This window comes from Gorilla gorilla, chromosome 10, assembly GCF_029281585.2.
Source record: "Gorilla gorilla gorilla isolate KB3781 chromosome 10, NHGRI_mGorGor1-v2.1_pri, whole genome shotgun sequence".
In the NCBI taxonomy this organism is placed as follows: Eukaryota; Metazoa; Chordata; class Mammalia; order Primates; family Hominidae; genus Gorilla; species Gorilla gorilla.
Genome location: NC_073234.2, coordinates 31,135,192 through 31,148,563, shown reverse-complemented (window position 1 = coordinate 31,148,563; position 13,372 = coordinate 31,135,192). Strand labels below are relative to the sequence as shown.

Here is a 13,372-nt window from a genome sequence, read left to right as displayed (position 1 = left end):
GGCTCACTCTTTCCTGGTATGCTGGCACTGGGAACTTAGTCATCACACTGTGAGGAAGCCTAGGCGGTGTGAAGATGTTACACAACTCCAGCTAAGGTCTCAAGCTGACAGTGAATAGGCCTTCAGATGATTCCATCCACTGGCTTTTGAGTCTTCCAGTTGAGTAGGCATGAGGAGCAGATAGCTGTTCCAGCTGAGATCTGTCAGAATTCTTGATGCAAAGAAACTGTGAGAGCTAGTACCTTACGCTATTGTTCTTCTAAGCTGCTAAGTTTTGAGGAATTTATTACAGAGCAGTAAATAACTAATGCACAGGTTAAACAGTATTACGAGAGTACTACATAAATGATGGTCTGCATTTCCTGTTGCATCACATTAGGGGGCATGTAATGTCAGTGTGACTTGTTACTGATGAGGCTTGATCTCTTAAGTGGTGGCCACTTCATCTTTTTCTTTTTCTTTTTTTTTTCTTCAGACGGAGTCTCGCTCTGTTGCCAGGCTGGAGTGCAGTGGCGCGATCTCAACTCACTGCAACTTCTGGCTCCTGGGTTCAAGCGATTCTCCTGCCTCAGCCTCCTGAGCAACTGGGATTACAGGCGTGCGCCACCACGCCCAGCTAATTTTTGTATTTTTTAGTAGAGATGAGGTTTCACCGTGTTGGCCAGGATGGTCTCGATCTCCTGACTTTGTGATCTGCCCACCTCAGCCTCCCAAAGTTCTGGGATTCCAGGTGTGAGCCACTGTGCCTGGCCCATCTCTTCATCTTAAATAAATACCTTTACCTCTTTGTTATTAATATGCAATCTGAAGGAAAGTTTAATTTTGGATAGAATCAGCTTCCACCAAGTTTCTTGTCAAGAACATTTCACTCTACACCATTGTTTTGAGGGTATTTAAAATGGAAACAATTTTAGAAATCATTTTATTCAGTCTCTCCATTTTGTAGCTTGATTTAATAAATATTACTAGGTTTCTATTACAGTTACTAGGGACATAAAATTTATGAGATATGATCATTATCCACTTGGGGCTTATGGATGAAAACTAACATGAATGGCATTTAAGGGGTGTAGATTGGGTAATACTTAATTTATATATCAAGATGATTCAACTGAAAGGTTTTTATTTTCCAAAAGACTAAAATGATGTTATTATGATGACTGTAGACTCTAGTCTCCCAAGGCTGGTCAATGCTGTTTTCTGAATTATTTTCTTATCATACAGAATTAAAAGAAAACACATTTTAAGTGCACTCTTATGTTAGAAGTTCTGTTAGTCCTGTAGTTTAGGGGTTTGAATGTATCTTTTTCTGAAGATAGAAATATATGTGTTTTAAAATATAGATCTGTCATGTTCCAAATTTCTTCCTACGTAAATAAGAAATAGTGAGCTAAATGAATGTCTGTGAAGTGAAGGCTGTCAGGATACTGTTGTATGATTTTTGAAAAAATATAAGGTACAATGTATTAATGAAGTATGCTAGTATCTAATATATTGTCCTAAATAGTTGTTGATTGGGTAAATTCTATATAGATGAACCATGCTTTTTAATACTGGTTGCATGCTTATGAAAAAAAGTGGATCAAAGGTAAATATATAGAGCCTTTAAAGTTTTTCTGCCAATATGAAACCATAGTTTTCTTATTGTGTTTGTTTATTCGGTTCTGGGATATAAGAATAATTAAGAAATACATTTTTCATTTGTTTTTGGTTTGATACTGGCAAATTTACTTATATTTTTCTGTCCCAAATTCTATTTGAATTTCTTGGTAGAACATATAATTTAAGACAAAGAAGAAATATGTCCATTTATTTCATTGTTATCTCTTTCTGGTAGAACCCTGTTGTCTAGACTACTTTGCTAATGTGGTCAGACTCATGATATTTAATTTCTTTGTAGACTCTACAGTTTCACCTGTTACTTGCTGCTAGACTGAATATTTAGCAACATTTTTTCCTAAGTAACTGGCTACAGGAAAAACTCCATAAATGATTGAATAAATCAATCAACAGTTTAGTAAATTAAGTCAGACTACAACTGTTGCCAAGTAAAATGGTGTTATATCTTTATACAGAGGGAAGATGTGATTAGAGCTGCTTCAGAATTGTAGGAAGATATAAGAGTAATCCTATCTAGGTGGGGAAGGAGCAATCAAAATACAAATCAGTTCTGGAAAGTGTACAATTCTGAGAGGCAAGTTGTGATAGGAAGCTCTGTATGTTTAACTCTGGGAGGGTGAGATAAAGGTGAAAGAATATAGAATTATTTAAGAAATGGAGCAAAACTACAGAGTAAAGAGTTAATGTAGGGACAGGAAGGAATCATTGGGGGAAGACTTTTGAACGGCAGCAGACAGGAAGGGACGAGGGTGGAGAGAAAGCTAAATTTTTGAGTGGAGGTGTGGGTTTGGGTACTTAGGATAAAGAGACCAGTTTAAGGATTTGCCGAGGAGGAAACCCATAGAAAGAGATCACTGCTTCAGGTGGTTCCAAGATGAATACTTTCTTTTTCTGGATACATTTAGTGCTTTACATTTGCTTTTTGTGCTAAATCCTTTACTAAGTTTATCATTTCATGCAATACCTGCAACAACCCAGTGACAACATCTTTATTTTACATATGAAAGAAACAGGCTCAGAGAGATTGCTCAAAAATCAGTGGTCCTTCTGAGATGTCAGAAGCTCATCTTGGTGGGAAAGGGGGAAAGCCAGTTTCAGGAGTTCAGCTTACTTTGCCCCTTTTCTCCTCCAACAACAGTATCTCAGTTTTAATCTGTTGAATATATAGGTTTTGCATGTAAGATTTCATGTCAAGAAAAAAGCAAAGGCTGGGTGCAGCAGCTCATGTCTGTAATCTCAAGATGAATACTTTCAAGTGTCAAGGAGAACTTGATTTTCCAACAACTTGAAAACAGAAGGAATTGGCTGATAGACTGCAGAGGCTCTGAAAGTGTGCCTCTAGATGAGTGATGTCATCTATACTCACCTTTGGTAGATGTAATCTGTATTCAGCTTCTCTCCTGACATCTCTAACCACTAGGATCAAGCTGACCTGACCACTGGACAGCATTCTGGGTATGTGCACATCAGGCCAAGGTGGTATCTTGATTTGCAGTCACAAGGTTTAGGCTTCAGAGGGGAAGCAGCACTGCTTCCCTTTCTACCTTGGAGAAGTGGAGTAGAAAGTAACCAGGTGGCAGAAATGCCCAGGGAGCTTAATGATTGCATTGGCCTTATCACATCACAATATTACAGTACACATTGCTCAGCCAGTCCACATTCCTGTCTCTAACACTTGGGGGAAAAAGAGAGCTAATATTGTTGTTCTAATTTTGTAAGCTAATATGGTAGAGACTTTTTTGTTGGTTTCTTTCAGAAATTTCATTCACATTTTTAGTGAAATCTTGTGGACTATTTACTTGGAACACATGGAGTTGGGTGTTCAAAGAAGGAAAAATAATTTCCTGTTATGGAAAAAGGGTTTGAGAGTTCTCTGGATCTCTTTATCTCTGGTGGCGTATATGACTGTTGCTCAGTTTGGACAGGGTCTAAGGATGAATAGCTATTCACTTATTCCTCACTTGCTTTCAAGCCATGCCAACTACTAAATCCTCAGATCAGCTACTAAATAAAACAGGAATATGTTATTATGTGACTCATCCTTCTTGTTTTTCCCCCTGTATTTCAAATTTAAAATGGTGTCGTGTGAAGAGATTCAAGATTTCCATTCCTGCTTTTCCCTTTCCTGCCAAGCTCATGACCTCTGCCAGCTCCATCTTTTCCTTCCTCTGCTTACAGTTTTGGTTTGAGTTCTGGATTCTTGGAGTTTATAGAACAAGAGTCATTTAAACTCTTTTTTTTTCCCCAAATGGAACAAGTGTCTTAATTGAGGTCAGGCCAACACTTAGTGTGACAGAATCTTCTCACCTTCCTTGGGACAGAGAGAATTCATGCCAAGGAGAATGGTGTGAAACTGTGAACCCAACGAGTGTCCATTGGGATAAAGCTGATGCCCAGTTGGAGGCACAACACAGTGACTGTTTTGCCAGGCTCTGTTGTTCTGTTTGGTCCCAAGCCAGATGGTGGCCTGGTGGGTGAACCATTGGCTCTGGCCTTTCTTTCACCTCCTCAGGTATAAGGTGAAATACCCAGCTGTCCCTTTCCTTGCATGAGTGACCCTCTGGAAACAGTAATTGCCCTCATTGTTACTTAATGTTTACATGATTTTGTTTAAATTTGGCTTTTAAAAAATATGGTTTATTGCTAGTATGAAAGCATCAAATTAATAAAATTCAGGAGTGGAATTTATTTAACACCATATTCGAGTTTAAACAGAGCTTCTGGAGTGAGCATGAGAGAGGAAGTGGGCAGATTTGAATGAGATTGAATGAGTATAGTTCATGTATTATATATATCATTTTGATCACTAGAAATACGTTCAAGATGTGCTTGCATTAGAGTTTTTATTACGTGTTATCTTTTAGCCACTTTGTAACATATATAAGATGGAAATGAGCATCCAAGGTCTCCCTCAAATGGAAATATATCCACTGAATCTGATGCGACTTATGCTTTTGTCCCTGGATTGTACTGTAGTATTAGTTATGCCTTATCTGTATAACGGTAAAAGCAATAGCATTTACAGGTCTTACGATTTGTCCAGTCTCAACTGTAGTAGGAGCTATTTGAAGCTATCAAGAAGGAATTCTGAAAAAGAAACAAAGACCTTGTCATTCTACAGAGTTTCATCGAGATCTTCCATTTTCATACCAGCTTTGATTTCTGTGATTATGATGCATTACTAGTAGCATTCTTAAAATTTTACTTAATTTTTGCTTTATTAAAAAATCTTTTTAAAAGTAACAAGAAACATCTCGGAATTTTCTTGATAATGTTTCGGAGACACATAAATGTTTCTAAACAAAGCAAAATTACTTTGGCATGTTGCAGGGGACAGGGGTGGTAGGGGTGGTGCATGTCTTCCTGCTGTGGCCCTGTCCAGAGTCTCTTGTTCAGCCCTGGATTTGCAGCTCAAAGAGATATCCTAATTTCTGAAGGATCTAGTTGCTGCCTGAGTCACATTTCTTTAAGCCACACAGCTATAAATAAATGATGGTTATCCCACAATTGCCCCTTTTACCATAATGTAACTGAAATGATGCAACTAATATTGTTGATGTTGTTAGGAAAGTAATGGTTCTTGCCTTGCCTTTCTCATAGGATTTTATGATAATGCAATGAGATAGTGGATTCAAAGGTATTTTTAAGGTGTTATGTGACTGATAAATATAAAGAGGCATTACAATTATTACTGTTATTACAATTAATTTTCCTACTACTATTTTTATCATGACCAACATCATCATTATTAACATCTTCACTGTCGGGGTATAACTTCTCAGGCCCATCTCCTCTACCTCCTGAGCAGGAAAGAGAAGGGAAATCATACCCATTGGTTATTACAATTATAAAGACTTTTTTTTCTCAGATAATCTGGGGGCTCAATATAATGTTTCTGACTCTGGGCCCCTGAATTTCTTTTAATTCCATTGCTGGGAATATTTCACTCCTGCTAAAAGGCTCAACTTAGGCTAGAGGGGCCAGCTCTTTAGGGGAATTTTATTTTATTTTATTTTATTTTATTTTATTTTATTTTATTTTATTTTATTATTATTATTTTTTTTGAGATGGAGTCTTGCTCTGTCACCCAGGCTAGGGTGCAGTGGCATGATCTCAGCTCACTGCAAGCTCCGCCTCCCGGGTTCATGCCATTCTCCTGCCTTAGCCTCCCGTGTAGCTGGGACTACAGGCACCCGCCACCACACCTGGCTAATTTTTTGTATTTTTAGTAGAAACGGGGTTTCACCATGTTAGCCAGGATGGTCTCGATCTCCTGACCTCGTGATCCGCCTGCCTCGGCCTCCCAAAGTGCTGGGATTACAGGTGTGAGCCACCACGCCCGGCCTAGGGGAATTTTAATGGCTCAAATTAGGAGCTGCTTTCTTGATATCAAGTACCATTGCTAATGATTCTGTATTAACTTTGTGTCCCAGTCTGATAACTGGCCTTCTGTCTTGCTTGTATGATGAAATTCTCAACTATATCTCAAATCCAGTCACTGATTTCCTGTATTGGCACTTTGCCTTGACCTTAGAAACCTGCCCAGAATCTCTTAATCCTCCTTGATTTTCTACACTTTTCTGGCTCTCCACCTCCCCCACACCCATGCCTACACACATGCCAGATTTAACTCCTGCTTGAGTCTCAGTGTATTTTCTCGTGTAAGGGAGACTTCATCAGAAGTCTAGTTAATGTCTAACATGTTGTCTGAGCTATGGTGTAAGTAGAGTATGGTAAGAAGGATACTAAGGAGGAGGGAAAGTATAGAGGAGGGAGGGAGGAGAGAGCGAAATGGCATGAACATAGCATAAAAGTACAAGGGACGGGTATATTCTTTCATTCACTAGGTTGTGACCTTTGTAAAGGCAAAAACTCTTGCCCCCTTTTTTTACTGCTATGTCCCTAGTGTCTGAAACTGCCCAGTATTGAATCTGTCCATTAAATATTTGTTGAATAAGTGTTTGTGGAGGCACACTAATTGACCGGTTTGTCTGGAGGACACTTGAATGTGAGCTTTTTAGGACTGGGATCATTGTGGCCTTGTTTATTGCTATAGTGCCATATAGTTTTGGCAAAATGAATGAATAAATGTTGAGATCAGTGGAGTTGAGGCTAGAAGGCAGAAATTGATAATGTGGATTCTTTTTTTTGTTGAGATGGAGTCTCACTCTGTCGCCCAGGCTGGAGTGCAGTGGCGTGATCTCAGCTCACTGCAGCCTTCATCTCCCAGATTCAAGCGATTCTCCTGCCTCAGCCTTGCCAGTAGCTGGGATTACAGGCACACACCACTACGTGTGGCTAATTTTTATATTTTTAGTAGAGACAGAGTTTCACTATGTTGGCCTGGCTGGTCTCGAACTCCTGACCTCAAGTGATCCGCCCGCCTCGTCCTCCCAAAGAGCTGGGATTTACAGGCATGTGCCACCAAGCCTGGCGATAATGTGGATTCTTGAATGCTGAACTAAGGATTTGGTCCTTATTGTGACAAGGAGAGAAACAGTGTCCTTCTGATCTTAACATTTACTTTTACTGTCTAGTGTACTAAGAATTTTGTTCTTGCAATGTACTGTAATTTGAGCTGAAGGGTTCCGAAAGAAAATCCTTTTGATACTAAAAAAGAAGGGATATTTTTACATAAGATGCTTCTTTCTGAGTTAATATAAATCCAGAATCTTAATTGGTAGATATGTTTCTAAAACATGGTCTTTAAAAATTGCTTATATGGATAGTCAACATGTTTACACACAACAATGCTGTAAGTATGTTTCTATTCAGTATCATATAAATAATAGCTATGGTTTCAAGTACTCAGCAAAGCGATGAAAAGCATCCACTGTTTTCATTCTCACTGGTCTACTTTGGCATCCTGTGGTTGGTGTTGAGCAATTGTTCACTGCTTGAGGCTCCTTGAATCTGGGAACCAGAGTGAATATTTCCAGGTGTCAGATTCATCTCTTCATCTACCTGTACTTCTGGACTCTAACATTGTCCATATTAGACTATAAAGATGTATACTTTTCAAACACTATGATTCTGGGAAAATGAAACCTATCTAGAGTACAACCCAAATGCTCAAATTGAGTGGGGGGAGTTTATCTTGATAGACACATGTAAAGGAATTTCTTTTTTAGGTTTTTGTCTTCATTGAGTGATTGGACTGCTTATGGGATCAAAGCATCTTGGATTGCAATAAACATTGTTTCATGTAAATATAATTTTTTTGTGTGTGTGCATGTGCTTGTATGTCTGCCATAGGATGTAGTGTAAAGCCAAGCTTGCTTGTCAGGGACAATTGCTTTGTTACCTATGAACTAAAACTGGAGTTGGAATTAGGGCAGGGCCATGGCAAACACTCACTGAGCACTGGAGTGGCAGGTGTATCCTCTACAGGGTGGGAGATAGTTGTCACTCTTGGCTCCCCGTTTTCTTCTTATCTTCATCCAAGCACCCGGCAGGTTTAGAGAGATAGAGTCCAATTCTGGAGGCAGTTGTCTCAGCGGGAGAAACAGAGGAAAGTTATCTGAAATCTTAGACAAAAGGAACAAAAGGCAATGGGCTTTTAGGTTTCTGAAGTGTAACTATTCTACAGAAGGAGATTTGTTTTTCTTAGATGAATTACTATAGTCTACTAGATTTTGTTTACATAGGGAACTGATTTATTTTGGGCTTACTGGTGTGTGGAAGCACAACTAATATTCCCTAACTAATGTTAGAAAACAGAAAATAAAGAAGATAATATCTATAATCACAACATATAATCACTTAATTTTATATTTGATTTTAATGAACAATGCAATATGAAGATATTATGAACAATATGATATATGTTGTTTTGATTAGGTTAATTTTTCTTCCTACCACTACCACTATCATAATTGTTATTGTCATCATCAAGTATTTATTGAGTCCCTGCTTTGAGTGAGGCATAGTCGCAGCCAGAGTGAAGAGGAAAAACAAAAAGAATGTGTTTTCTTGTAAGGAGATTATTTTCTATTTTGGACTGAACATATATCTTGGAAACAAATTATAATAAATGATTTATTCATTAGGCAAATGATTATTGAGCTCTATTATGTGCAGGCCCTTTGCTCAGCATTTGAGAAATAATGTTGAACAAGACATTCCTGCCCTTGAGTATACTGTGCAGGGTAAGTGATAGACAAGCAAATAAGAATTTCAATAAATTATAATGCATGAATTGTCAATGAAATGCCACAGACAGCGAGTGCTATAAAAGGATATTATATTAAAAGATATATTGAAAAACCTATTGGACAGTGTTGGAAACCAGAATAAAATTTTTTTTTAATTACTTGTTTCTTATATTGGCCCTTAGTGAGAGCCTAAGGCATAATCTTAAATAGTCAGGTAATCAGTACATTTTATGACAAATTAAGGTAATATAGTTCAACAGTATTACATTTAGCTCTTCCAAAAGAACACTAGGATGGATCTTGACAAAAATAGTTAAAAGGGCCTTAAGTTCTCTCTAGCATCAGTTGTCTCAGTATTTGCTTTTGCTGGAGTTTAACATTAACATTTGACAAGTACATAAAGTGCTGATGTTCTATGGTATGGAAGGAAGAGAAGACTATACGTTTTATATTCTGGGTTAGCAAGTGTCAAAGTTAGCATTCCATTATGAAAATTAGGAAACCAGATAGGCTTTTTTTGATGAGGAGGGGCTAGGCAATGGATGTTTTCGCCCTTTCAGGAGGATATGTGAATAAAAGAGAAAAAGCTTAGATCTGTTTTATACATTGGATATTTTGTCTTTACCTGACATAAAACTTGTTGCAGAATAGAATTTTCTATCTAGAGTTATTCCATTTTAAACTAACTGGGCGTATTTTCTTTTCTTTATATCACATGAAAGGAATGAAAGCTGCGTGTTTATACTTTATTTGAGTTGTTCAGATCCAGAGTGAAAAATACCAAGGGAGCTGTGGAATTTCTCTCCCTGGAGATCTTTAAGAAAAGGTGTAGGTGTTCAGACACTTAATTCACTGAAATTGTTTCTGTAGAGTTTTGTGTGTCCTACTTTAAAAAAAAATAAGATGTGTAAAAACCTAGACTTAGAAAATTGATATTATTGAGGATAATTCTTTCCTTTCTAATCCTCATCTCTTTAGTTTTCCTACTAGGTGAATTTATTTGGTAATAGATGAATACTTAAAATTGGTGAGCATTTGACTTAAGAATATTACTTCATAATATTTTAATTGATATTTGTGAAGAATTTTGAAGTTTTCAAAACATTTTACATTATTATATCATTTGCTTCTCAGTGATCTTATGCAGTAGACAAGGCTGGTATTATGATTATTTCCCATTTTGCTGTTAAGGAATCTGAGGATAAGAGGCTCTGAGATTTGACTGTGGGTTATTAAGTTGTGGGGCTTGGCACAGACCTTTTGATAGCAAATTCTCTGCCTTTTTTGCATGCATGAGGCATTAGTTTTTTTTGTTTTGTTTTGTTTTTGTTTTTGATTTTGAGATGGAGTCTTGCTCTGTTGCCAAGGCTAGAGTGGAGTGGTGTGATCTCGGCTCACTGCAATCTCCGCCTTCCGGGTTCAAGCGATTCTCCTGTCTCAGACTCCCGAGTAGCTGGGACTACAGGCGCCTGCCACCACGCCCAGCTAATTTTTGTATTTTTAGTAGAGATGGGTTTCACCATGTTGGACAGGATGGTCTCGATCTCCTGACCTCGTGATCCACCCACCTCGGCCTCCCAAAGTGCTGGGATTACAGGCGTGAGCCACTGTGCCTGGCTACTTTTTTCTTAAATTGGAGTATTTGTCCTGTTTTATATTGACATCAAGTCACTGAAGATTCTGGAGAATAGGATAATATCTCTGGATCATTCATTTCTTCTTTCTGTAAGCTGAATGATGGCTGAGGGAAAGGAAAATATGTTTTGGGCTCCCCCCAGGTTACTTTTTTGATCATTTGCCACTTTCTTACTAATGCAGTGTTGTAGATGGTAACTGGGGGTTCTCTGATCAGTTCACAAAAATAATTTAACTTATAAGATTACTGAATTGGTAGTACTGGAACTAACCAGCTGCTCCTAAAATAGTGCATTTTGGTTTGAAAAACAGATTGGGTTTCTAGGAAATGGAGTAAGTTTGTTAATGTACTAAGATTAAGCACTTTCCGATAACCATATTAGCTATATATAATATCCACTTCAGCTTACCATTAATAAATTAGACCATGCACTTAAAAGAACCAAAATAAAATCAGTTTATTAACTATTGAGTCTTTACATTAGAGCCACAGTTTATACAGGTTAAGTTTTAAAGTTAATATCCAAATGTGTACAGCAAATAATCTCTAGCAAGAAAAATAGGATATATTATTGAGGGTTACTAGGTTGGCTTCATGTATTGAGATAATTTAACTTTGTAGTTCTGGTTTGAAAAGTTTGTTTATTTTCTCTGAACACTTCCTGCGTGCAAAATGTGTATTGACTGTTGAGGATTTAAAAATATCAGAAAAAGACAAAGAAGAAAGGAGTCCCTTGTTAACCCTTCTGTTTTAGAATAGTTTTGGTGAGAAAGGAGGGTGAGTTCATTTTATAAGAAGAACTAGTTAGTAGGGCACTATGGTAACTAACATAATTCAGGAGCATGAAAACAGTAGTGGACAGTAGGAGTATATGCTTAGGGGGATGCTTGTAGATGAGTTTGATTAGCTAAATTATGGTGGGCCGTGAATTCCAGGATAAGAGATTTGTTGTTGTTCAATAGAAGGGATTCCAGAGCTCTTCTAATCCAGGACTTGCTTTTCAGGTAAGGAAACCAAATTGAGTTGCTCAAATTACTGAGTAGAGGAACTGGGGCTGGAACCCAAGCTTCTTGATTAATAAGTTAATGTTTCTTCTGTTATACGATCTCATGTGTTGCCATTGTTGGTTCTGGGAGAGAGGAAAGCAAAATAAAAGCAGTGCTTTTTGAATAAATTCTTACAGTCTTAGAAAAAGAAGATTGATTAGAAGGGGGATGTTATTTAAAATTGGAAGACCAGGTAAGCTCATTTTGATTATCCACACATGTGATGATGGAGTCATCAATGGCTAGAGTGATGAGGAGAAAGGAAGTGCCATTAAAATCAGTGAGAAAATTTGAAGAGTAAGCTTATGGTGGGAAAGATCAGGTTCAATTTTGAACAAATTAGAAATCAAGCAGAAATGTTTGATTAGGCAGATAGCAATATGGGGCTGATATTCTTGGTGTTAAATTATATTTAGCAGCTAAAGAGGATTGACTAGCTGGTTAGCATGCAATATAATCCTTTCACACAGTGCTACTGAGGGTAGTTTAGTTCTAGGAAGTCTCCCCCTGACTCCCGCTTCAAGGAAAAATTAGTTATCTGTTAGATGCATCACTGACTGAAACATTTGTTTAATAAACTGGTATAGGCAAACTCACCTCAAAAAGACCAATACCGGCCTGATGATATAATCGTATGATGCTTCTTTTTCTCCTATAAAGGTGTTCATAGAATGTGTAATCCCATGTAAAACCTGTGTGTTAAAGAAAATGGTGTAACTCTTCAACCCTCATAAGGCTTTGTGAGATTTTATGACATGATCGCATTTATTGTCATGATAGTAATTCAGTTTAATAATGTTAACTAGTTTCATTTGGACAACGTATTTGCCCTGGTCATTCATCCTTTGTTGTTTTAAACTTACATGTACTGGGAAACCACATATAATAGCTCTTGATGTTTCTACTAAAAGGCAGAGAACTTGAGCTATTATCTAGATAGTCTATGAAAATTTTAAAGATGGGGCAGTGTCTTTGTTTAATTTCTCTTTGTGTATTTCCAAGGATTTGAAAGTGAACAATGAGAGGTCTGTATTTTGCTAGCAATGATTGCTACACTCACCTGACAAAATAAAAGTGATTTCTTTTTCTGTGGTTTAAAGAATTTTTTTTTTTTTTTGGATACATAGTCATAGATTTTTGGAGTCAGATGGGGACTGTAGAGACTGTCTAATTCAGGGATAATACCTGGTTTCCATTTCTATGCTGACTTTATAATTTAGTAGTGGCTGTTTACAGCAAGGTTGAGAATTCCCACATCATTGGGTTCAGCTTGGCATTAAAGAGTGTAATGATAAATTATTGATGTTTTTTATGGGAACGGGGAGGGCCCGCACAAACGTCATGTACTTGCTATCCTGATCTACTCTAGTTCTTTTGTTTTTCAGGTGAGGAAACTAAAATCTACTGAACTTAGTCTGTAATAAGCAGTTAGGTTGTAAAGTGTTCTTTTATAGTCATTTCTTTGAAACAGGTAGAGTTTTTCTTTACAAATAATGTTAAAAATAATGGACAATTGGCCAGGCATGGTGGCTCACACCTATAATCCCAGCACTTTGGGAGGCTGGGGTGGGTGGATCACGAGGTCTGGAGATCGAGACCATCCTGTCCAACGTGGTGAAACCGATCTCTACTAAAAATACAAAAATTAGCTGGGCGTGGCGGCACATGCCAGTAACCCCAGCTACTTGGGAGGCTGAGGCAGGAGAATCACTTGAACCTGGGAGGTGAGCCGAGATCGCGCCACTGCACCCTAGCCTGGTGACAGAGCGAGAGTCTGTCTCAAAAAAATAATAATAATAATAAAAAAATAGTAATAATGGACAGTTAAGTTTTTAGGCTAGTTCACAAGACTTTTAAAAGTATTTGTTAACGTTATCCATAACTACTTGGTTTAATTAAATTCTTGTTTGTACTAT

The 13,372-nt window shown here is 37.6% G+C and overlaps 1 protein-coding gene across 6 annotated transcripts in view; it reads left to right on the top strand.

Annotated features, from left to right (window-relative positions):
* Positions 1-13,372, top strand: part of EPS8 (EGFR pathway substrate 8, signaling adaptor) — a 172,885-nt gene that overhangs the window by 31,923 nt on the left and 127,590 nt on the right. Inside the window, exon 1 of one of the 6 annotated variants that reach the window (XM_063693830.1) lies at positions 210-228. The exons of the other annotated variants lie outside the window; for them this stretch is intronic. The gene's annotated coding sequence lies outside the window, so the exon portion shown is untranslated. Of the gene's footprint in view, positions 1-209; positions 229-13,372 lie in introns of those variants that run through there. 6 annotated transcript variants of the gene reach the window in all.